The sequence below is a fragment of the Coturnix japonica genome, chromosome 3, assembly GCF_001577835.2.
Source record: "Coturnix japonica isolate 7356 chromosome 3, Coturnix japonica 2.1, whole genome shotgun sequence".
NCBI classification, from domain to species: Eukaryota; Metazoa; Chordata; class Aves; order Galliformes; family Phasianidae; genus Coturnix; species Coturnix japonica.
The window spans coordinates 68865744-68891902 of NC_029518.1; the positions used below are offsets into that span (position 1 = coordinate 68865744).

A 26159-nucleotide genomic window follows, 5' to 3' on the forward strand; every position below is an offset into this window, starting at 1 on the left:
GGTTGGAACTGGGTGGGCTTTAAGGTCCCTCTGAACACAAGACCTTCTGTGATTCTGTGATGCCAGGGAGACAGTCTCTGTCTCTCTGCTGAAACAAAACAAACAAACAAACAAAGAAAAATCATCACTAGTCTCATTTCAGCTGGTTCATGATGAACCTCTGACAGATACTTCACATAACCAACTAAGGAACACTTTATAGCACATCAAACATGTTTTGTTGAAAACCTTCAGAGTCCCTGCATGCAACTCTCCTTCATGTGATGTAGGTCAACTAGGAAAAGCTTTGTTATTTCTTTCCTTTGTGTATACCATGCATACCTGGTTCCAGGCCCTGGAACATGCTCAGAGGAGGGCTATGAAGCTGGTGAGGGGTCTGGAGCACAGGTCTTATGAGGAGCAGCTGAGGGAGCTGGGATTGTTCAGCCTGGAGAAGAGAAGGCTCAGGGGAGACCTCATTGCTCTCTATAACTTCCTGAAGGGAGGTTGCAGTGAGCTGGGGGTTGGCCTCTTCTCTCGTGTAATCGGTGATAGAACTAGAGGGAATGGTTTTAAGCTGCACCAGGGGAGATTCAGGCTGGACATTAGGAAGTATTACTTCTCGGAAAGGGTAGTCAGGCATTGGAATGCACTGCCCAGGGAGGTGGTGGAGTCACTGACCATGGGAGTGTTCAAGAAACGTATGGATGCTGTGTTGAGGAATATGATTTAGCTGGGAAGTATTGGTAATGGTTGGACTAGATGATCTTCTAGATTTTTTCCAACCTTGATAATTCTGTGATTCTGTGATATATTCCCAAGTATACATATGACAGACCCGCAGCTCATTTCTGTACATAACTATATCCCTCAGCTATTCTGATTCTAGGAAAACACTTCCTCACATTTTTGTCCTCTCACACTTTCTACACATACCTGAGAGGATGAAAAAACGGCTTTATGTACACATACCTACACAAGGACAAACATACACAAATGTGCAGAAATCTGATTTTAAAGGAAATTAAGTGCATCCTTGCAAAATGTTTGGCCTTTTAACACTGACAACTTCAGAGGCTGAAGTTTCAAGGAACTATTTCTCCAGGTTTTTGTCTTTCATCTTCTTTTCTACCTTGTACAACAGTCCTGCTCTGCATGCCAGGGAAACGGTAGGTACTGTATGCATTCCACTGTTAAGCTGTCAAGAACACAGCCTTCTACAGAAAGCACTACAAGCTTTATCTGTCTCAAAAGCCAGCATCTCACAATGCTTTTTCTGTATCCAAGTACTTATCCTGCTTAGGCATTCATATAGCTGGGACTACTTTTGAAGTAGAAAACAGAATAAATAATTAACTGCAAATTATACTTTGTCTCAGTTTATCACTGCTTAAATAATAGGATTTTTAGAAGAGACTGCACTGGGATTTCTTCTTATTCAAGTATACCAGAACTGCAGGTGTGTTGACATGTCAAGCAAACCTTTCATTTTAACATAGCCTCAGAAGACTCAAAGGTTCAGGAGGTTCTTCGAGGTTCAGGAGCCAGCAATGCTGTGTCATGCATTAAAAGTTAATAGCTATAACATATATTAGCTTAGGAAAATAGCTCATCAAGCACTCCATGAAAGGAACCTACCCACGGTGCAGAGTGAAAAACCACTGAAGCTCACGCCATTTTCTCCTGCCCTACCCCACACAAAGCACAGTGGATGAGTCTCCAGCCTCTCACCCAGAGAAATCTCATTTCAGTACAACACTGGCCAATTTATCTCACCAACGCTGAACCTCAGACACGCATTTAAACAGGGGTAAAAATGGACAGCAGGGGAGGCAAGGGACTGCATAGTTCAAAAGACACTGCAGCATGACAGTATCGGTTACTTATCCAGGAATTTTTGTGCATTTCCAAACACATTTCTGCACAGACCTGTTTTCAAAGCTTTGTAGATAGATAAACAAACAAACGAATAAATAAATGACAGATTTGCTTGATACTCACTTTCATGGATCTATCGTATAGTTTTTTTTTCTGATGAACATTTTATAGCTGTGACTTGCTGGGCAGCCTCTGGTGAGGGTTAACGGAGATGACAAGTTCAGTCTTTTCCTGTGCTGACAGCGCCAGTGCTCTCTGTACCACAGAATGGCACACTGCTTCTGCAAAAGTAAAACAAAGAATAAACTGAGTATCAAATCACAATGTGGAGAAAGGAAATTTAACGCCAGTGCCCTTTGCAACACAGAGCTGCCTAAATACACCTGGGCAAAAGGAGATATTTCCTCCTGAAGTTTTCACAGGCACTTTCCACTACAAACAAGTTCAAAGCATGGCCTGCCAGTTTGGGTTGCGCTGACTGATACCTGAAAATGCCATCAGTGGGAACTGCATGATTACATGAGCAAGGAGAATCAGCTCCTGGGTGTCAGGGCAGCCCACACCACCAGGCCCGCCCCCTCCATGGACAAACTGACCCATAAGGAATGAACTGTCCTATGAGTTGGGAGAAAAAAGAAGGGAAGGGGAAGGGAAAGGAGAAGGGGAAAGGGGAAAGAGAAAGGGGAAAGAGAAAGGGGAAAGAGAAAGGGGAAAGGGGAAATGGGAAAGGGGAAATGGGAAAGGGGAAATGGGAAAGGGGAAATGGGAAAGGGGAAGGGGAAAAGAGCAAGCTATCTCTGGTGCAGTCTCCTGAATGCTTTGGCTAATGCTGATGCCCAGATCAGCATCCTCCTCTTATACTTTGTTTGCTCTCAGACCTGCACTGTCTTTTTTCCCAGTTCTGGCATGTGCATTTCTCTGATTGCATGACAACCTGGGTAGGTCGTGCTTGGAAAATCAGCTGGTAAATGTGACAGTTACTAGGTGGGGCTCAGTAAAATTGCCATGGCTTCTGTTAATAACTGTTTGAAGTGTTCATCCAGCTACAGCCTCATGCTGCCCATGGGTCAGCAGGGATCCAAGGGAAACCTCCTCCTCCCATCAGTCACTCCTGCATGGAAGTGGCCATCATGTGGAATGGACAGCCCTTACCCTACATACATGGAGGTGAGTTCAAAGATTAGAGTTTAAAGTCACTCTTCAGTGCAGATGATTCACAGAATCATAAAACCAAGCATGGCTTGGTTTGGAAGAGACCTCAAAGTCCACTCTGCTCACCTGCCATGGGCAGCATGCAGCTCATCAGTTCAGGCTGCCCAGAGCTTCATCCAACCTGGCCTTGAATATCTCCAGGGATGGAGAACCCACAGCTTCTCTGGGCAGCTGTGCCAGCACCTCACCACCCTCTGAATAAAGAATTTCTTTCTAACATCCTATCTAAATTTCCCATCTTTTACTTTAAAACCATTCCCTGGGGTGCTTTTAATCTCAGTCTGATTTTATTTAAGGGGAAATAAACAGTGCAACCAGCACAAAATCAAGTCAATTTGTGGAGGTCTGGTACTGTAGCTACAGACAGCTATTTCAAGGTGTCACTAAATTTAACACAAGTTCCCCTCAATATCTTTTCTTTAAGAAAAGAGCAAGGGAAAAGATGGCAGACCTGAATACAAATCACCTGTGCTGTGGTAAGAAACAGTTATTCAGAAGTACCTACAGCTCTCTCAGGGATACTGCTGGACAATATTTGGATAGCTCTCAAAGTCTCAGAATCATAGAATCATAGAATTACTCAGGTTGGAAAAGACCTCAGAGATCACCAAGTCCAACTGCAGCCTAACCATAATACACTAACTCTAACAACCCTCTGCTAAATCATGTCTCTGAGCACCACATCCAAACAGCTTTAAAACATTCTTCTATTTTTATTAGAATGATAAGAATATATACCCATTATTTCCATTATACCCTAAAAAAGATAAAGATGAATAAAGACTTAAGTGCTAATTTGCGAGCAGTGAAGAAGTACATTCAATAGTAAGTGGTCACTTGTTTTTGGGAAGCTTAAATGATCAGCTCCTACTGATTAAGATGATCATCATCTCAGACTGTGGGGAACAACCAGTTCTGGACTACAAGGCTGCCAAACACGACTTAGTGTCTGACGCAATTTAAGCTCTTCTATTGTTGTCATGAGAAACCATTTGCATCCTTTCTTTGCCTATGTGAGTCTGAAAAGCAAGACCCCAAAGACCTGGCTGTCCATCAGGGGTTATGAAGGACTAAGTCAGCGCTTACATGCCAAGTACCAAGCAACAGCTTCTTATCAACACTGAGTCACTGTTTCTGTTGGGCTCCATAAAAGCATCTGCCTGTAAACAGAAGGGAGAGTCGAATTGGAAGAATGGAAACCCTTGATAGTATATCTTTGTATTTCTGGATTAGTCACACCACAATGCCATCACATTTGAGATGACATTGAGATGAGGAGAAAGAAAGACTGCAAAACAGTGTATGGACCTCAACAACAAGCACATCCTTCAGAAACTCATATTTATATTATATATATGAATATTATATGAATGTCACTGCGTAGCATGGGGTTTTGTTGTTGCTTTGTTTTGAAAGAATGATGCATTTTCAAATGAACCTTTGTGTTAAACAAAACTGGAGCAGTGGGCACCTCCTTACAGTTAGAGAGGTGCCCAAATACTCTATCTCAGAGATGATGGCTGCACAGAGGGAAATGGTCCCTCAGCTCTCGGTGCAGTTTCACTGCTCTTCTCAGCAGTGCTCATAAGTGATGGAAGTCACTTGGCCTGCTTGAACTTCTGAGAGCTGCAGACAAGAAAGTGGTAAGAATAAATAATCTCTCTTGATCTTTGAAGCAGAAATCATTGCTGAAACACCAGTTCTGTGACTTCAATTAGAAAATGCTATTGTAAGACCTCACCATCCCCAATTACTACTAATTAACATCCCCACGTAATTCAGCCCCTTTGCCCATCTTTTCCTTCATGCATTCAGATTAGATGTGTTTATGCAGAAAAACCTGGTAATACAAAAAGACATGAGAAAACTATTATTTATGTCTTTGTCTTGACCTTTTTTCTACTGTTTTGCTGACTACATAATAATGGCTTTTTCATTTGTCTGTCATGAGAAATTGGATGGAAAATGGGAAATGGCAACAGTAATTTCTGCAAGAAAATCAGTTATTGTAAAGTTCAAACAGAAGCAGAATTAATTTATGACTAGTAGAGTTATTCTTCACTTACAAATGCTATTTATGATTTAGGAAGATTTTTAAGTAACGTTTGTTTTTTAAACAGATGGTAAAGAAATTACAGACAAAAAAGAAAAGAGAACTCTCAGTGGGGTACATGTTAAAAACATCATTATTTGAAACAGTATGTGCATGTATTTAAATGTAAGCTGAAAAACAATATTATACTTGTCAGACAGCTAGAAAAGTTCAAAATTCCTTTTAGACAAGCAATCCAAATCTCCATGTAAGAGACAATAAAAACAAAGTAAATTACAAGGTAGGACCACGGCTAAAGATGCCAGTACCTACCTCCTCAACCATAGAGCTGGTCTGCACCTCAGGTCTGTTTCACTAGTTATGTGGGTACCAGTATGATTTCTGATCATCTTATTCTTGCTTCTTATTCTTCTAATTTTATTTTACATAAGCTAAATATTTGCTTCTTTATGCACAGTTAAGACAAACTCACTGTACTAGAAGTTTTCTTTAAGGCAGAGTGAAGATCTCGTAGTTCCTTAAAATACCTCTGGGAAGTTTAGATGCTATGCTTTAAAATCCTTGCTCGTATTCCTTCAGCTGTTACATTAAGTCAGAGCATGTAATCTGATGCTCTAGTAAGCATGTAAATAAGTACGAAAGAAAAAAGAAAACCCTAACTGCTGATAATGAAACAGGCAATAGCACAATAATCACAGCCATGGGACCACACTTACATTGCAAGTGCCTAATGCAAACACAAAGGCTGCTGCATCGATACGCGGGACAGTCCTAACCCAAGTAAAGCAGCAATACGTGGGCTTGCTGGGCCCAGCCTTGCTTGCTCCAGTTCCTCCTCCAAAGCACATGCCAGAAGGTGCTGTGTGTAGGAGTATCTGTGGATTAACTTATTGTCATTGGACTAAATGACTGAAACAAAGCATGGGCTTGTTTTCATAAGTCACATAAAAAGATTTGTTGCTTTCCATTTATTCCAGCTACTTTATAGTACAGGCCGTGTCTCCAGGGCTACATATTTTAGCTTAACAGGAGCTATGGTGATACTTAGCAAATTGGAATATAAATCTAAGCGTTCAAGCCACAGAATTAAACTCAGGTATCTGATTTTAGTACCCAATTTAGAAAAGAGTGATTTCTACACCAAACAAGTCTGCTCATATGCCTTCCAAAAATGCTGCTCTTATCAAAACTGAAGTTAACAGGAAAAGGAAAGGCACAGAAAAAGTTAGTTCATTCAAAAATGGAGAAAACAACCTACTGAGTTCAACCTTCTAGCCAAATACGAGCAGTCTGAGGCATTCAGACTCAGAGAATGTAACTACGATTACACAGGTTCACACTATTACTGAATTTAAGTAACTTCCCTTTCTCAGTCTATCTTTTCCAAGAGCAAAGACATGCTGACAACAGCCGTTTCCATAAAAGTGGTCAAAATACCTTTACAGCATAACTTCCTGTATCACTACACAGACATCCCACATGAAGTAGATTTCTCTGTTTGGTAACCTCTAGAGTTTGAACACCATCAGAAGATATTACTGTTGAATTCATTTCCATTTTTGGTTATTCCTTCTTGGATGAGCCTACGCTACTCACCTTCAAGCCTGACTCCTTCATGGGCAGTTATCTTTTTTTTCTTTTCTTTTCCCATTTATGCACTTCATTGGTTTGCTTGGAGAATTTCTGGACTTCAAGTCACTGCCAATAATTTGAACACATCCTTTACTGTTAGATAAGTCTGACAGAAATATTGGCGCTAGTACTGCTAGAGAAGAATGAAGTATCATCAACTCATCTGCAATTAGTACGCTACTTGCTTAGTAAATAATTTCTTAACACTGACAGTCTTGGCACCTCTTTCAGCCACTAACCTTGGGCTACAGGTTTTTTTTAATTAAAAAGAGAAATCTGCCATACCAAACCTGCTGCTCAACATTTGAAATGAGATGATGGGCAACAATGAGTAATTCTCCACCTCCACATCACTTGCACATACAGGAGATTGATGAAGGGCAGATATTCCTCATGTAACACTGCTTCCTACATCATTCGTGAAACAAAAAGCAAGTGCTTCAAAATTCAGGTGGGGTTCCATTTGGCCAAGTCAATGTTTCCCAGTTTCCTCAATTCATAGCAAAACTGCAATTGTTGTGACCAATAAGGAATCCCAAACTGGAAGCTTGAGCAAAACAGCCCTGCCATGACTATTATCATAAATGCAGTGGCTGAAAGACGGCAGAATATCACTGTAATCTTCCAGAACGCAGAAGGCGAATGACAGCAGGAGAAAACTTGTTTTTCTTCAATAGACATTTCATTTCAAAATCCATTTCTTTGAGCATTTCTTTTTAGAAATGTGTAACTGCTTGCTGGTTTTCATTGTTGCAGGCTGCCAGAAAGCAGAATTCTACAGAGGAGAAATCAGATTCAGCCTCGATTTTCCATGCTTATGAATTTCAATTGGGAGTGCATGAGTTGAATTGCTTTTTACTCACACTTCATCTTCCCCTGCAATAGAATTTGGGGACAGCAATGATAAGACTAGATGTCTTACTGTAAAATCATTATTTTACATATAGTACATACAGTACTATATATATACAGTAAGATATCTGTATGTGGACAGTGTTCAGCATTAATTTTATAAGAAATATGAAGCAGCAGCCATAGCATACTGTTCTTCTCTCAGATTACAAAGTGAGGAATTAAGAATAAAAGAAAATACAAAAAAAAAAAGTGATTAAAAACATGAAAAAAAACCTGAACAGGAAAGGATCTCACTTGGCACTTCTATGTGACACTACTGTCTCTCTGAACTGTTCTTTTTCTACTCTCTGTTCTGCTTCTGTCTTTTCATGCCTCCACCTCAAAACCCATACCCTGTCAGTCACCTGCCCTTAATTTGCTTGCTAATACCATACTTTGCTTCCTTCCTTTGTGCTACAGCCACTAAGCTTCTCAGTCTCCTTCATGGAGATGCAGATCAGCAGTTTATATGAAGCCTCAGTTCAGTTTAGTGGATCAAACTGGACATTTTCCTCTTTTATAATTCATTTACACATGGCTAAATACTTCTGAAATGTACAATTAGTTTATAATGCTCCTACAAGAGGCTTCTGCAAACTACTGCTGTAAACGCATTTACTTTGGGACCATTTATGGGAACCTGGTGGGAACCTGTGTGCTGCCAGGCAGCAAAACACCAGTTCCTCACTTTTACTGTCAAGAAAGGCAGTTTGAAAACCAAAGACGCATTAAAATGGCAGAAAAAAATATCATAAAGAGCATATATGAGAAAAGAAATGGAATATTTTTACTTAGGTTCATAATCTTAGCTGTGAATGGAAAGAAAAAAACAACATTCTATCAGTGACCCCTTCTATTTTTCACATTTAATAACAAAAAAACTTTCCTGCAAAAATATAACTGGCCTGAAACAAAAAGATGGAGAGTACTGTCAGGATGCTACTGATTTAGCCTCATCTTTTCCTGCCTTCACCCCAATATACCCAGAATTTTCTGAAATATTTCACATTTCTGCCCCTTTTCTACTGCCCCATTGCTTTTCCTCTTGTTTGCTGCTTTGATGTCACCTCCAAACCAACAGAACTTAAAGCATATCTCAAAAGAAATCCAGCTCCACAGTGAGATGAAGCCAAGCACTGAGTTCTGCATCAGCACAAAGCCAGCTGAGGAACACTTTGCAAAGATGTCAGAGTGCATTCTTGTATTACTCCAACAAAAAGAAAGATGATGCATTAGCAAAAAAATCACATACCTTTAAGCATCCTTAAATTATCAGAAAGATGCTTGGCACATATCAAAGGAGGAAACATAGTCCCAAAGGATCAACTGTGTAACTTATGTTACTATGACATATGCACTGCCTCCTTCACAAGTTGTTAAGAAATTCCAGTTTTTAACTTACGTACTTCCTGACTTAAGGCCTTCTGGGAAACCTGAACATTTCACTCTACCAGGATTTACCCAACAGAATGAGAGCTAATCAAATAATCAATTAGCAGACTGCCACAATTAGAGTAACTCTATGGAAGCTTCCCATTTTCCCCTATTTTCATTACTTAAAGCAGAAGACTGGAGTATCTCTCAGAGTTCATAGGAGAAAGATTAAATTCTATAATATAATAGTAACAACACAAAAATAACAATAATTTCTGCCTACGTGCTTACGTCAGTGGTCCCCTCTCTCTGGAGCAAATGAATGCTCCCACGTCAGCACTGGGCACTTCCCAGCACCAGTTCTGGACTCTTTAATAGCACAAAGGAAAATCTAGCTGTTTCTTCACCCAGGGCAAGGAGAGACTCCCCAGAAACAACACTCTTATCTTGTCCACCCAAGCAAGTTCACAGCTGAGTGCATAGGAGGAGCTGTGATTCACACCTAGGCAAACAGCAGGGCACATCACTGTGGTTATGCCATGCCTCCGAGGCCTTGCAAGCATGCAGTGTTGTACTGGTGCTGGCTGCAGTCTAAACTGACTGTGCAAAACTGAGTTGTCATGCTATATGCAACTTCCCACTGCAGAGTTAAATGCACTTATACATGCATCCTGATATACTGTATTCCAGAGGAAAAAGACTATCTCTTTCTGCTTTAACAGAAGCTTTCATAGAATCACAGAATGGCTTGGATTGGAAGGGACCTCAGATATCATCTATTTCCAACCTCTCTGCCGCAGACAGGGTTGCCAGCCACTAAATCAGGCAATCTGAATGACTCTGGGGTTGTTAACAGTAAGTAGTATTTGTAAGCTCACTAACTACACCATTCCATTTCTGAATGCATTTCCAAGAATGCTATAAAGTCTCTCTTCCTCAGTTTCCCTGAAAACAGTCTTTTATGAACAATGAATGAATTATGTCAGCTTTCAATATCAGATCTTCCTCAGCTATAAAAAACTGTTCTTCTGATGGATGCTCTGCTCAATTAGAAAACAACTCTATAACCATGATATATGTAAAGGAGCAAATTCTAATCACTGGAGATTGACAGCAAGACTTTACTTCAGCAAACCAGGAAAAGAATTTAAATTTAAAAAAACATGAATCCAAAACACTTATAAAGCTGTCCTCACCTCTGAACTGCTGCTGCCAATGTGACATTGCATGCATCTGATGTTCATAGTTCATTTTTACCCTGAATGCATACAGAAAAGCATACAAATTAAGCTGTATGTGCTCTTTTTTCAGCTAAAAACAGTACTTGTTATGCATCTTGTATGTATATAGCAGCATAAATACTAGCCGTAACATTAAACAAAAGCAGAGTCGTTCCTCAGTAGAATCTTCAATTAAATATATTCATATACCTACATTCAGTGAATAAGATGCAAAGCAACCATTTCACTACTGTCTTCTAAACGTGGATATCTAAGCTCCTGCATTCACCCAGTGTATTTGGCGAAGTACTGAGTGATGTCAGAAAATACAATGACTTATTAAGCCAAAACTGGTAAGTAAGCTGAGGCAACAGTGATACTGCAGCCACAACTCTTACTTAGCTTTTGCTTTTATTCTTAGGGGATTTCCACTTTATATTTTTATTTATATTTAATAACTGATTTATCAATGCAACAGAATCTCAGCAAATCAGCTACTCTGAATCTTTTGGTCTGTCATGCTATACAAGCAATATTTTTTGAAAAAGAAAGGCCAATCTTATGGAGAGGTGAGGGGCAATTAAAGCCTCCTACACATCAGCCACAGAAAACAGACAAGCAACATTCAGCACATGCAGCTGCAATGTAATTTTTAACTGAACATTGGATTGGTTGTACAAACATGCCCTAAAAGAAGAAAGCCAAAAGAGAAATGGCATCGTACTTTGTAGTACACTGAAGGTATAGCATTCAGAAAGGATGCTCAGACTAACAGAAGAGGCCATTAGTGTCAGCTCTGCTAAGACTCTGCTATTAGGGCTACTTAAGCTTTTCCAAATAAATTGCATGTGCCAAACGAATATCGCTCAAAAAAGAACACAACCAACCTTATCCCTCCCTACTGCTCTCCTTTCTTACTGACCCACTCAGGAGCAAGGGTAAAGGGCAGAAACAACCCCGGAGCCTTTGGCCAACCCTCTGTGGTTTCTTGTTCCTCTCACTCACTATATTGCTATTTTACATGATTTACTGATAATACATTAGTCATTGCCTCAAATCATTCCCTGTAAACTAATTGGAGGTGAATGACTGTATGCAAGTGTCTCTGACAAAGCCTCACAATAGTGACCTGGCTGGATATATTTTATCTAATTTAAACTTTATACAAGATTTAGTTTAAAGCAGTTTAATTTCTTTCTCAGGACACACGTTCCAGGTTCTTTCTGACCCTTCCTCTGACTACAAGGGGACCTCACCTCCAGTTTTACACCTCAGCCTAGGCAATGTGAATGCCACAAGTTGCTGGCCATTCACGAAAGAAAGACTTCGCTATTTCAAGGCTCCCACAGCCTTGCAGAAAGAGCTAGAACCTGTCTGTTGCCTGACTTCTGAGTTGTAATTATAGCCCTGAGCTATGTGTGGGCTATGTGATTCCCAGCACCTTCTAACCACTGCTCATTTATCCCTCATTTGGCATCATTAAGCAAAAACACTTTGCACCACTTTGAGTAGATTTAATCTTATAAATGCAAAACTTTTAAGTAGAAAATAAGTGTGATTCTTGACCCAATTAAGTCATTGGGAATTTGCTGTTAACTTTGATGGGTTTGGATTTCACTCCAGCTTCTGATAGTCAGACAGCAGTAGGCTTATTATCGTTGCTATTTGCAAATGGCTTATGTTTTTTCTGTTTCAGAATATAGGTCCTTTTCTGGATCTCAGATCAGTCGATTTATGAGTCTTTCCAACACTAGCTACCTATAATATTGCACACTTAAGAATTCCTTCTGATGGATCTAATGTCTGCTGTTTATACACTGGCCACATTCTTTCAAGTGAACAAGATCACCAGCTTGTGATACAATTACAGAACACAAATTAAAAATAAAAATAAAACTTATCCATTCAAATATGCATTTAAGGTAGTTACACCATTTCTCCATCATGTCTTCTGTTCTTCCCCTTTGCCAGTGTCTTTGCTACTTTTCAGATGGAAAAACACAAGGCAAAAATATTAGGTGAGAATTTTAAGCACATAAAAGCTAGAAAATTCAAAGTTATGGGTACCAAAAGAACATTAATTGAGCCAACTGTATATGCACTGTGAGGCACACAAATTAGAAGTATATACTGCAAGGGACTACTATACACAGACACTAAACAACTGTCACAGTTCTTAATAGAGAATGTATTTTAATATGAGCGAACTTGCTGGCTTAGTTTATTCTTTGTTTAGATTCTTTGTGATGAATGTAACTAGCTGTGTCACTGTTCCATTAAGTACTCTGACATTTTAGCTGGATATTTCAGAGAGATTTACGCTCCTTGCTCTAAAAGGGGTGAAAAAGAGAGGCACAGATGAACAAAAGGCTATAGAGGAGTATGACTGTGGGAATGAGGTGCCCTCCACGTTAAAATGGCAGAGCTCTTTAGGTTAACAACACACAGACTAACCCGCAAAATGCCACTTATTTGGGTGTCTCTAAAATACAGGGAGTTTTAGGAGCACCGGGTCCAGGAATTCAGTCAAATCAACAAGCTGGCAGATTCTCTCTCTTCCCCCATCCAAATTTCACAACGCACTCCAATATTCACAATATCCCACTTCTCTCCCTCACAACCATACTAGAACAATATATATGCATGTATAATCTCCACTTCAGAAGACAAACAAGTGACACTAATTCCTATCACCCAATCCCATCCGGAGCATCCAGGTCTAGGGTCCTCATCGTAAGATAAGAAAGTGGAGCTGCTGGGGCAGGTCCAGAGAAAGGACACAAAGATGATTAGAGGGCTGGAGGACAGGCTGAGGGAGCTGGGTTTGTTCAGGCTGGAGAAGACTCCAGGGAGACATCACTGCTGACTTCCAGTACTTAAAAAGAGTTAAAAACTGATTTCTTACATTCACAGATAGTGACACAAGAAGAGGGAATGGTTTATAACGAAACAAGGAGAGATTCAGATTAGATAGTAGGGGAAAATTCTTTACTCAGAGCATGGTGAGGCCCTGGAACTCACTGACCAGAGAAGCAGTGGTGCCCCATCCCTGAAGGCACTCAAGGCCATGTTGGATGGTGCCCTGAGCATCCTGAGCTGGTGGGGATCAGCCCAGCCCATGGCAGGGGGCTGGAACTGGGTGATCTTTAAGGTCCTTTCCAACCCCAACCATTCTGTGATTCTATGGCTTTTCTTCTCTGAAGATAACATAAAATGCCTACTTTTAATAAATTTGTGTCAGTGCATTAAATTAGTTCCAACACATTAGATTAGTCCTATTTCTATTTTGTTAATTTCAAGTTTTCTTTGTGGGATTTATGAACATGGATTATTTTACAAGGTTTTATTATGTATACTCTGAACATGCATTTATATAATGAAATAAGAAAAAGCCTATAAAGATCCACGAGCCATTTGTTAAGTCGTGTGTACACATGGAAGTAAATCAGGAAACCCAATACTCCCATTTTCCCTGTTTGACATAGAGGTCTTCGTTGTCAAAGGTTTCACTCCTAGAAGTATTTAAAGAAGCTTAAGTGAGATATGAGTGGATTCCTGTACTCTGTTTATTTGCACAGCAGGTCAACTTCCCCTCAGTGTGTACACAAGGATGAAGCCCTCAGCAGTTCCTTGAATAGCTTCTCCACAATGAAGGAGAAAGAACAGAATTAAGAATCTCCACACCTGTTTGTAATGACGTTTGTTAAGTCTTATGACTTTAGGTGCATACACAAAGAGAGCACAAAAAAAACCCTGCATGGACTAAAGAAGTCATGCACTGCTCTCTCCCATTTACTCAGTTCTTTGGGTTTTTTCATTTTTAACTCTGATGGTTGCGTGGGTGCTTAATGGTTAATAAAACTCTGTGATCCCTTGTCTAGCTGTAACATAAAACAACAAATAGACAGATAACTAACATATCCTAGGCAAAGATAACAGTAAGGGAAAAAAGGGGGAAAAAAGTCAATAACAGGTTTAAAAAAAAAAAGGCACTGACAGAATTTAAATGCCCATCTCTTTTACACAATTTAAGAACAACAAATATTTGATCGCTCAGCCAATTCATACTAGAACAGTAAATAAACTATGTAATGGCAGTATTTATTATACAGGGTTATTATACACCATTTCAACAACAGCAATGAGGGACAGCAGTTAGACTAGAGCTCTGGCACATGGCAGCAAAACCAGAATGTTTCCAGGGTGGAGGAACACATCGCCATCCCTGGATGTGTTTAAGAGCCATTTGGATGTGGTGCTCAGAGATATGATTTAGCAGAGCGTTGTTATAGTTAGGGTACTGGTTAGGCTGTGGTTGGACTTGATGATCTTCAAGGTCCTTTCCAACCTGGGTAATTCTATGATTCTATGAAATTCAGAAAGAGCCCACATGCCCTTAGCTGTATCTGGTGGCAGGAAGGATGTGGGAGCATACACTTCCACATCGGCTGCAACAGGAATGGAAGGCTCAGCTGGACAGGTTTCTTTTTTGTTTGTTTAAGGAGGAGAACTACTGCAGAACATAAACATTTGCTGCTTTATGTGTATTACATAAGTCCAAGAGCAGCTGACATAACACATAACTTAGAAGAAATGATGCAAAACACTTGCAACCAGTGAAGCATCCCACCCAGGCAGTGCCGCAGTTATACAGAGACAAGTGATTTATTCTCCTTGGTGCTGCACTCTGCACAGTTCACAAAGGCTTTCCGCCCAGCACTGCCCTTCAGAAAAGCCATTCTCCCACCTATCTGAAATCCTCAGAAGCAGCACACTAGTTCTGCGCACAGAACTGCAGCTTTCTGACACAGTCAGGAACATACCAGCAGCAGACTCAACATAGGAGAACAAACAAGGCTGTGTATCCGGAAAGCACACAAACCAGATGAGCATATGATTTAACAAAGATGAAATCACAACACTTGTTGGTGAGGAAGCTAATAACAGCTAATACTTCTCCAGATTGTGCAGATATGCTTATAGAGGTAAATCACATTTCAATTACAATGCAGAAAAATGGTGTTTTAGAATAGTTTTATTCATTTTTCCAAGACCACTCCCAACACTGGTTATAACAGAAAGGAAAAAATATGGAGCATGTTTTTCCATTTTAATATTTAATTCACTATCGTGAGGTTATCCTCCAATATTTCAGAGCAACCAGGTCTCCCCTCAGCCTCCTTTTCCCCCAACTAAACAGCCCCAGTTCCTTCAGTCTCTCCACATAGTGCACATTCTCCAAGCCCTTCACCAGCCTTGCTGCCCTTCTTTGGACCTGCTCCAACACCTCAATATCCTCTCTGTGATGAGGTGCCCAAAACTGAACACAGTACTCGAGGTGAGGCCTCACCAATGCTGAGTACCGGGGCAGGAGTACCCTAGTCCTGCTCACCACACCATTCCTGATACAAGCCACTTCTCAGGCTCTCCTATCTTATCTTTACTCCTATACTAAAGGATGCAGAAGAGTTTTCTTGATAGAGCATGCATAAATTAGTTTCTCCATTCTGAATTACTTGAATGAGAAACTGAATTCAACTAAACAAAGCAAGAAATATCTCCCTAAATCTGCAGGAAAGCATACTGTTCACTAAGCTTATTATTTCTACAACATCTCCATCCACACCCATAGTCTTTGATTTTCACCATTTCACTTTAGTGTCTTTAAAACTTCAGCAGCGAGTAGGCATTCTTTCAACATTTATATTGAAACTGCCATTGTGAAAGTCTTGGAAACACAGGTTTTGAAATACGTTGCAAATTCGCATTTACCTGTGTTTATTTTTATAGAATCACAGAATCCTAGAATGCTTAGAGTTGGAAAGGGCCTTTAAAGGTCATCTAGTCCAACTCCCTTGCAATGAACAGGGACATCTACGGCGAGATCAGGTTGCCCAGAACCTGGTCCAGCCCCACCTTGAAAGTTCTCCAGAGATGGGACACTTCAAAATAAACCAGTGCCAACTCAGTTCTGCTGCAGTCTTAGAAACGCAAAACCAGCTTATAAGGTTTGAAGCCTTTCGCATAGTACACAACAAGCACCTTCTGACACACTCAGCATTCTTACGAAACGCAGCACACACATACTTTTAACAGTTGCTATGAAACAGCTAAAGGAACAACATTCTTTAAGTGGGTATTTCCAAATTAACTGCAAGACTTTCAAAAGAATAAAGACCTAAAAAGAAGTAGAAAGTATTTCTCAAATGAAGCTGCACACTGCATAGCAAACACCTGTGCCACTGCCACAGTTAGGCACCTGTAAGATCCAAAGTCCAACAGAAACATAAGAAAGCAGACATCAGAGAAAACACCCTCAGCTAGTTAACCTACCATGAAGCAAAACCACCTTCTTACCAGAAAAAAGACAGATGTGTAAACGTGTGTGTATATGTATGTATACACACACACGTATGCATACATATCTATCTGTGCATGGTATATGTCTCATCACTTGCATCAAAATACACAAACTATTTTAAAGTGCCACCATCTGAATTTTCAGGAGTAGATTACATAAAGGAGCATTTGCTATAATGAGCAGGACACTTTCCACAAACCAGCAATATTACTTCCTCAAACTGCCTGAGAGGTAGGGAAGTTGAGTCATGAAGAACATCACCACATACAGTGGCTCTGCTCTGCCCACCTCATGGGCTCACTGAATCAGTTTTTGCGTGGAAGGGACCTTCAAAATCTTTTAGTTCCACTAGATCAGGCTGCCCAAAGCCCCATCCAACCTGTCTGGAACACTTCTAAGGATGGGACATCCAGAGCTTCTACAGGCAGGTTCCCTTTCTACCTCTATCAATGGAAGAATTGTTCCTAACTCCTGGGATGCTTCATGTCTCGCTGCCATCCATCTGATTTCCAAACAGGCCCATAACTCCTGCATTACTTTCCATTCTGCAATCCAGACCAGTGAAGGGAGGGAAGGAACCCTCTCTGCAGGGTTATAGGGGATTACATTTAGCCATTAAAGTCCCAATCTAATCTCATTGTCAGTAATATGCCAACAAAGAGCTTCAGCTCTGCTGGAGGTGGGGAAGAAGGGAGCATCTCCCAGTGAGTCTGATTCTGCTGTAAGTAAACAAAATAATACCCTTGTGAACTAGTTTAGCCATCCTGAGCAACAACTTTAGATTCTGGGCAAAGACACCAGCTGGTCTTTATTGTGATTCTGTGGGAGGAAGCCAAAGGTGAAACTGGTTGCTCTCAGACGTGCTGCTCTTGGACAAACTCTCCCATTTCTTTCAAGTTCCCACAGATAACCAACTAATGCACAGAGTCACCTCTAAAAGGATGTGGATCTCTTTATGAATATAAAATTGGTAATAATCCAGAAGGCCTGAGACCATCATTAATGACCATGAGACTGACAGAGAGAACGAGAATTACAGGCAAACACCACCCACTGAGGGGCATCATGGGCTCCTGATAAACATACAGCATTTTAGGAACTACACTGGCAAGAGATGTACACTGATCAAAACGCACAGCACAGCTGGGCTTCCAAAAGGCAGATAAGAAGCTGGGTTAGAGCTAGGAGTCCCTACACAGTGCACTCACAGTGCCCACAGCAGCACTCATTTCCCAAAGGGCACAGAAAGAGACTGTGAAAAAGCCCCACAGGGTCACCCTGTCTCATCTAAGCATAATGCAGCAGGCTAAAGACAATGTTCCAAACCCAACTTACATTCTGTTTTCTAACTTCAGTCCTTTGAAATAGCGTGGAATAATCAGCAAAGGGAGAAAACAACTCAGCAGCTAAATGCTTGCCTCATTAGCTCCAGTTTGTTTGCTTTACAGTTAATTCCTTTCTCTTTGCAAGACAATCAGCTAAGAATTACTCTTTTCCTCAAAAAAAGCACTCAAGCAGAATAAGTAGAACAACTAATATAAACTGGCAGCTGTAAATTAATCTATATGGTAGGCAGTCCGGAAGGCTTTATTCCTCCCGACAGCTTTGTTGGCCGCACACCAGAGGAAAACAAAACCAACCTGAAATATTCACTCACATCCGCAAATTAAACATTCATGCTGTTCATTAACAGCAGTGCTAATGCTTAACCTCACCAGATGCTGGGATGAAGCAACCAGTTCAGTCCCAGTGCTCTGACCTGCTCCAGTGCCAGGCAGCCCCGCCATCCCCACCACAGCCGTCTGGAAAACATGCACATGTGCACGGGCTGGCAAACAAGGAAAACACAGTTCTTCAGTCACTACTTCATTACCTTCCAAACCTCTAACACTTTGTAAACTGATATACATGAGTCTGTTACACACAGACTGCAGACTATATTTATCTTCTAATTTGGGTGCCCATAAGTCACGCTCAGGTATCGTTAATGGAGAATGCTTAGTGTTTACATGTGTTTTTTCTCTAATTTATGTTGAGCTTCTCATCAGAGTAAGCAAAGTTTAACACAAGATCTGAGTTTTCACCTTAAGTAAATTAGACCACCCTAATTTATAACCTCTCCGTTAAGGAGAGCTGATCTGTAATGGCGAGTATAATGTTATTTCATTTAAGTGCTTCGTTTGAAAACAAATAATCTATCAAACACATCATTACATCTTAATCACTCTGAAACCTACAAGGAATAAACAGTTTCTCAAAACCCCTAATGGAGAAATGTACAACTATTTCCTTTATACTCCACTGGGAATGAGAATAAAACAAAAAAGGCTGACTGCTTCCTATATTCAGATGATACCTGTATATTACCCAATACAAAAATATATAGCTATATTCAGTATAAAAGTAACAGTGTGCTTGTTTGGAGCACCCAGATCTAAGCTCATCCTTCTTAAAAACAAACAAACAAATGACGTCCCTCTTCATTTCTGATGTCCTATGAAGAAAAAAAATTGTTAAACTGTTATATATAATTCCTCATATTTCATACTGCAGTATGCAAACATAATGGGGAAACACAATCAAAATAAATCACAGCGCTCTCATTCACTGTAGTTTAAATGTGTTTCATCCAGGAAAGTAACCGCTAGTTGATTAACTTGCAGTATCATCATGATTAAGTGCATGACATGTCACAGCTCATTTGGCAAAGCTGCAAGAATTTAGCTCATCCTACACTGGATGCCTACTCCTCTAAACAGAGGGAATGCTGACTCTCAGAAATACCCTCTCTCTGAGGTCTAACTTTTGGTTTCTTGATCCATAGCACCACTGCCAAAGAAAGCTCCCACTTTCTGCTATTCACAGAGCTTAAAGCATTAAAAAGAAATAAATCTTCATATGGACCTGGGATTCTTACCCAAACCACCTGATACAGCAGTAGTGTAGATTTTGGAGGGAGATGATGGGATCAAAGCTCACATTACAGCACTTAAATATTAAAAACAGATTAAGAGCAACTGAAAGGTAGAGGCAGATGTTTATGGCTGCTGCTAACTTGTGATTTAGGATGAAACCAGTAAATTTTGGGGTGGTGTGTCACTAACACAGCAAACAGAAAAGAGCCCTTCATGGAGAAAACAATTCTGTTATACCAGCTCTTCCAGTGCATTTCTCCACATTGATATCCTTCGTGCCACCTGAATTTATCTTGAGACAGAGGATTTTCTTCTTGATTCTTATTACTGTCAGATACTGAATTCCCAGAAGCACAGGTCTGTCAGGGCTGCCAAGATGGAAATGCAGAACCACAGCCAGCAGCCACGCTCAGAGCGGGCATTAGATAGTACTGATCTCCAGGCATGCTGCACAGGACTCTGCACATCAAGTCCCTGACATCTACTCAGATAGATGAGGTACACATCAAGCCTGAAGTAGTTCTGTATGTTTCTTAAGGAGATTTTGTTTTATATTTCTCTAGGAATTTACTCAAATCAAAAACGATTGCCTGTTTCCACAATGTAGCTTGTTCACGGTGTCTCTGATATACAGTAATCTGCCCAAACAGGTGTATTTTGCTGTCTCTGTTTGTATAAGGGAAAGCTGGCACTCATGCTGAACTGGTTAGGTTGGGAAGAAAGGACCAGTTTTTTTTTTTAGCAAGCTTCAGGCATACAATTTGGTAGGAATGAAGCATCAAGATTTGTTTCTGCTTCAACAGAAGACCAAAGGTTTGATCTGGCTGCAATGATCCACTAACTTCTGTAGCCAGCACTGCACACAGAAAGGAAGCAATTACCATCTCACAGGTGCCTGACAGTTGTCATTACCCTGCCAGGGAGGAAGGCAACGGAGAAAGGCCACCACAATCCCATAGAGAGACAGTTCTGGAGATGAGCAGGAAAGCCCCAGGGAAGTCTGCTTCGCTTTGGGAAAACACAGCAGAAATAATAAAGCCTTCAAAAGATCTTTATTTTATTTTATGTTGGTGGAACAACAAGAGATAGAAGCAATAAAGACAAGGAGCATCACTCATGCTTCTGTGTCTGAGGAACACACACCAGAAACATTAAAAAAAGCACTGGAATCTTCTACCTGCTACGGAGAACACTGCAATGACATTTAAATGTATTTCTAGAGAGGCGGTAGTAGTGTAGTAGTGGCCGTAAGCAAGATGAGTCACATGAAGCCAGGTGAAAACTCAACATGTTACTTGTTCAAATGGTTCTTCTGTCTGAAAACAAGAGGAAGCAAAATCTTCTACAGTATCTAGATTTTTATTTATTTATTTATTTATTTATTGGAAGGAAAACATTTCACCTATTTTTACTCCAATGGGCCCGAAACTACAAAAACCCAAATCTGAGCTACTTTAGTATCACAGAATCCTTAGAGTTGGAAGGGACCTTTAAAGGTCATCTGGTCCAACTGCCCTGCAGTGAACAGGGACACCACAGCTACATCAGGCTGCCCAGGGCCTGATCCAGCCTCACCTAGTTGCTAGGGATGGGGCATCCACCACATCTCTGGGCAACCTGTTCCAGTGCCTCACCACTCTCACTGTAAAATATGTTTTCCTTATATCCAACCTAAATCTACTCTCTTTGAGCTTGAAGCCATTTCCCCTTGTTCTACCACAACACATCCTGCTAGTCTGTCCCCTTCCATGAGTAAACCACAGCAAAGAAATATCCTGTCTGTTGACACCATGCTGTCAGTGTGCTTGTGGAAACGCTCAATAGCCCTAAACAGCGATACCAAACCTGACCTTCTGAGGACCAACAAAGAATTGCAGGCCACCACATGACTTTACCAAAACACAAAACCAAAACAAAATCATACAACCATCAGTTATTCTCCTCACATGTACTTACTTACGAACATATATATTTCGCTGTCGACTGTCGTGACTTCCCCCAGCAGCTGCAGAAGGCAAATGTATCTCCTGTTTAATCCCCTCTCCATGTGGGAAAAATGGCTCCTTTTACCAGCTGAATGCATGCTCTACATTTTATTTATCTATGTAAATCTCTGCTGCACCATTAGGCATTCTTTTGTCAGTGTCATGAATGGATTGGTGAAGAGTCACTGGTTTTTAATGGGGAGGAGCAGAAAGACAGTGACAATGAAGAGGCCATGTATTAAACAGACATCCAGCCCAGACAGCTCTGCTCAGGCCTTAATCTCCATCTGTAAGACACATCCATGAAAGCTTTCACTCAAAAGAAAAAGAGAGATTTCACATGGCAGGTGCTGCACTTGCTGCTGAAGTGAAAACCTCCATTATCTCAGGCAATGGGCAAGTGTTAGAAAACAAAGAGCAAAAGGGAAAAGGGGAACTATACAGGCAGCAGCCTCAATACAGAGCAAAACAGGAGGAAATGGGATCTCTTGCTAAATTTTCACATTATTATTCATTAATAAATTTCAAGAGACTAAATAACATTATGGTCCGATGCACTTGTCGCTCACCTGTAAGGAAATCAGATGAGGCCACTGCAGAAATAAGTCTGATTATCTTGGCCTCCCATGGACCTCTGTCTGCTGTATTTTGTTTTGGCACTGACTTCCAAAATTATACTGTCACTGCTGGTGCAAAACTGCAGCTCATGTCATTGTGAGGAGCCTTTATGCATCTCTGTGCTTCACTGGGTTTCCAAGTCACTCCAAACCTCAGGTGAAAATATCTCTTTCCTTTCTTGTCTGAGCTTTTTTAATTTCTCTGTTATTAATCATCTCTGCAATTAGAGTCACTGAAGCATTTTGGCATAAAAATTGTGCAGAAGACTCGCAACAATGATCCACTGCAGAAAATATACTCTGATTCTCTATAACATTTAGGTAAGGAGAGGAAAAACTCCTGTTTATCCTTTGCATTAGCAATTCAGTTTTGCCTCTGGCAGTCTCCTGGGATGTCTCATGAACCACTGGAAATGCCTTGTCAGAGTAATAAGCATCAGTGCAAAAGTTGCAAAGGAAAGGAAAAACCTTCCCTGCTACTTTGTTTGGATGCAACCCTCAGTGCAATTGCCCAAGTAATGCTCCTCACATTAAACCCCATTTGCAGTTTAGATGGAGACCATCCTAACCTCTCTGGTCCTCCATGGAGACCTTTAGCACCATCAGAAATGACATTACCAAACAAGCTCTGGTGTCTGAAACACTACTGCAATAAAAAGCAAAGCAGCCATGAGAAACAGCAGAGCCTTTCAGGCTTACTGCATGCAATACAATAAATAATTTTCTTCCTTCCTTCCCAGGTGAACTGCAAGTAAATAAAGCAGCAAGACCCCTAGAGCTTCTGAGTACATCACAGAGCCTAACCTTTCATCAACAGTTTCACGTCATTTGTAAGAACACAGAAGCAATGCTGACATTTACATCTCACAGACTGACCTCTAAGATGTGTAGAAATTTCCAGCTCCTTCTCCAGCGCAGAGCACCACGACTTCAGTGTGTTCACACAGCTCCTGAGCATCCACCCCAAGCCTTGCACTTCTCTCCTGCTCCAGCCAACTGCCGCTGCTCTTTCACCACCCTTACCAAGAAGCAGGTTCTTAGCAATGCTTCTTGAATATTTTAGATGTGCTCATAACCTGAAAATAACGTTACTGCCAGTCATTCGGTTCACATACAATATATGTTTGCCTCAGTTCCGTAGGCCAGATATGTTTCCAAAACAATGCCAGTTTGTGATAACAAATGCTATCTGCAGTTACAAGACTGGTAGAGCCAGAACAGGAAAATTATAAGAAAGTTCTGCTGGAGACATAAACAATTATTATGTGAGTAGAGCCTGATAAAATATTCAGTAACACTGCAGCAAAAGAACCAGTTCACCTTAACAAATGAACACAAAAGTCTGTTTGCGAAATTTAGGAAATAAGACCAGGCTATTGCTACTGTCCCATTATTCTAACACAAATCCAGAGAACATCTATAACTAACCTATTATGGACAACAGTTTGGAGAGTAATAAAACCTCAGCTCTGAGTTTTTCAGTGGTTCTCCCTGGAGCAAAAAAGGCAGATCTATTTTGAACACCCAAATACATGCACTGCAGTCTCAGTGTATGAAAATCAGCAGGATTTTGTTATGCCACACAGACAAAATCCAGCATCACAAATACTACTCACTGATCCCTCACAATTGTATGTGCTGGTGAAGCATCTGCTGCTGGTGCTATAGCAAGGCGTGAAGGATGCAGCAGTGCCCATGGCTCTAGATCAACCCAAGCTGACCATTTACATGTCAATGGCTGCATCTCCAGAGTCCACCAGCTCCGAGGCCAAAGGCTTGAGCGGTCACCACCATCCAGCAGGGCACGGTGAGCTGACTCATCCTTCGTGAAGGAGTAAGGTTAGAAGTTCTGCACTTAGTAATCATCTAGGAATACCTCCAGTCTGTGTGACCCGTGTGCTTGAAAAGTGCTTCTTTTGGCCTAACCCTAACCCATGACCGTGTATCCCTGTGCTTCACTCTACTCTCTTCCCACAGCTCCCCTTCATGGATCAGGAAGCCCTCAGTCTGGGCTGGGAGCTGCCATGGGGCCATCCTGAAGGGGGTTTTGCAGGGAGGTGAAAGTCCCTAGGCTGACAGTATTACAGAGAATGTTAGGAGGAAGTAACACTTCTGCTGGTATTCTTGATTTTTCTCTTCCCTAGCCATCTACTTCCAGCCACTGTCTGAGACAAGGTAGAAGAGAACTTCTGAAAGCTGCTGTAATTATTAAACATAATGCCGAACTCAACATACACAAAAGGCAGAGACGAAGCTTTGGGATCTCTTTAGAAAGTCTGCAGATGGAAATCAGAAATGAATCATAACACATACAAAGACAAGTAGAGTCTCGTTGAGATAAAAATCAGACAGGGATCAAGTTCAAAAAGGACCCAAAAAACAAGTTTCCAATAAATGTTCTAGAACTAAGAGGAAGAACTACCTATTAATGACAATAGATGATGTAAGCAAGCCTATATATTTTCATGCTTTTTTTTTTTTTGCTAACATCTTTGAAGTATCAACTGCAACCAAACACTCAACAATTAATTCAAGTAAGGCTTAGCCAGAGAAACAATCGAAGATAACAAGTCTCATATTAATCGATTATGCTAGAAGCTACAAGTTGGCAGGTCCTAATGAAATTTACCTTAACATACCTACAAAATAACCAAAACAATATGCCATTTACTGTTACTCAGAGGAACTCACTGAGAGTAGATCAAGTCTACAAAGGAAAGTAAACACTATCACTGAGAAGATGAAAAAAATAAAACTAATGGAATTACAAGCTGCAATTCTACCTTCACCAACATGAAACAAATTGCTGAGCAGCCACAACGTGAATTCAGAAATGGCAGTGAGGTAACAAAAACCAAACTGTACAGGATCTGTCACAATATGCATCTGATCTAAGAACTCCTTTGATAGGATAACCTGCCAATAGGCAAAATAAGACTGTATGTAGATGTCAGTAAAGCTTTTGACACTCGTTCACAAAAAAACAGGAGAAAAAGAAATAAAATAATAGCGTGCCCAGGTGTCCAAGAAAGCCAAGGCATCCTGACTTGTATCAGAAATAGCGCTGCTGGCAGGAGCAAAGAAGCGATCATCCCGCTGTAATAGATACTGGTGAGGCTGCACTTCATGTCCTGTGTTCAGTCTGGGGCCCCTCACTACAAGAAAGATATTGAGGAGGCCCTGGAGTGTGTCTGGAGAAGGGTAAGGGATCTGGAGCACAAATCTTATGGGGAACAGCTGAGGGAACTGGGATTGTTTAGTCTGGAGAAGAGGAGGCTCAGGGGAGGCCTTATCACGCTGTACAGCTACCCAAAGAGAGGTTTTGGCAAAATGGGGTCAGCCACTTCTCACAGGTAACTAGTGATACAACTAGAAGGAATGGCCTTAAGTTGCTCCGGGGGAGATTCAGGTTGGATGTTAGGAAAAATTTCTTCTCCAAGAGTGGTCTGGCTGCCCAGGGAAGTTGTGGAGTCACCATCCTTGGAGGCGTTCAAGAAACGTTAAGATATTTTATTAAGGGACATAATTTAGTAGGGAAATATTAGTGGTAGATGGACAGCTGGCCTGGATGATCTTGGAAGTCTTTTCTAACCTTGGTAATTCTATGATGTAGAATATCCAATATTCACATTTCAAAGTAATTTCAAGCTGCAGAAGTGGTCTATAATAAAGAGGATTCAGTCAATAAAGTGCATGGTTCCATATTTATATAGAGCTTATCAGTCGTACAAATGCAAAAATAGGGATGAACCGATGAAGCAGCAGCACTGGAGGAAACCACTAATTAGGCACAGTGAATCACAAATGAAATGCAAATAAATAAAATAAGGCTGAGTAATAAAAGATAACTTTCAGGCTGGGACATGTTAGCAGGGAACAGAACAGCGAGCATTAGTAGGCAAAGTAAGAAATAAATACAGTAGCTCATTTCTGGGAACAAGATATGCCAGTATGGCTTAGGCTGTGATTTAGAACCAACAATTAAACTGATGAAAAATGTAAAGTAATGGTACTGTAAAGTAGGCTATGTTTGATTCAC

The 26159-nt window shown here is 40.8% G+C and overlaps 1 protein-coding gene across 3 annotated transcripts in view; it reads right to left on the minus strand.

The window, feature by feature from the left end:
• The window catches only part of ANKRD6 (ankyrin repeat domain 6), an 89646-nt gene that overhangs the window by 38273 nt on the left and 25214 nt on the right, over positions 1-26159 (minus strand). For all 3 annotated transcript variants that reach the window (XM_015858906.2, XM_015858909.2, XM_032443922.1), the window contains one exon: positions 1981-2138. The gene's annotated coding sequence lies outside the window, so the exon portion shown is untranslated. The remainder of the gene's footprint in view (positions 1-1980; positions 2139-26159) is intronic.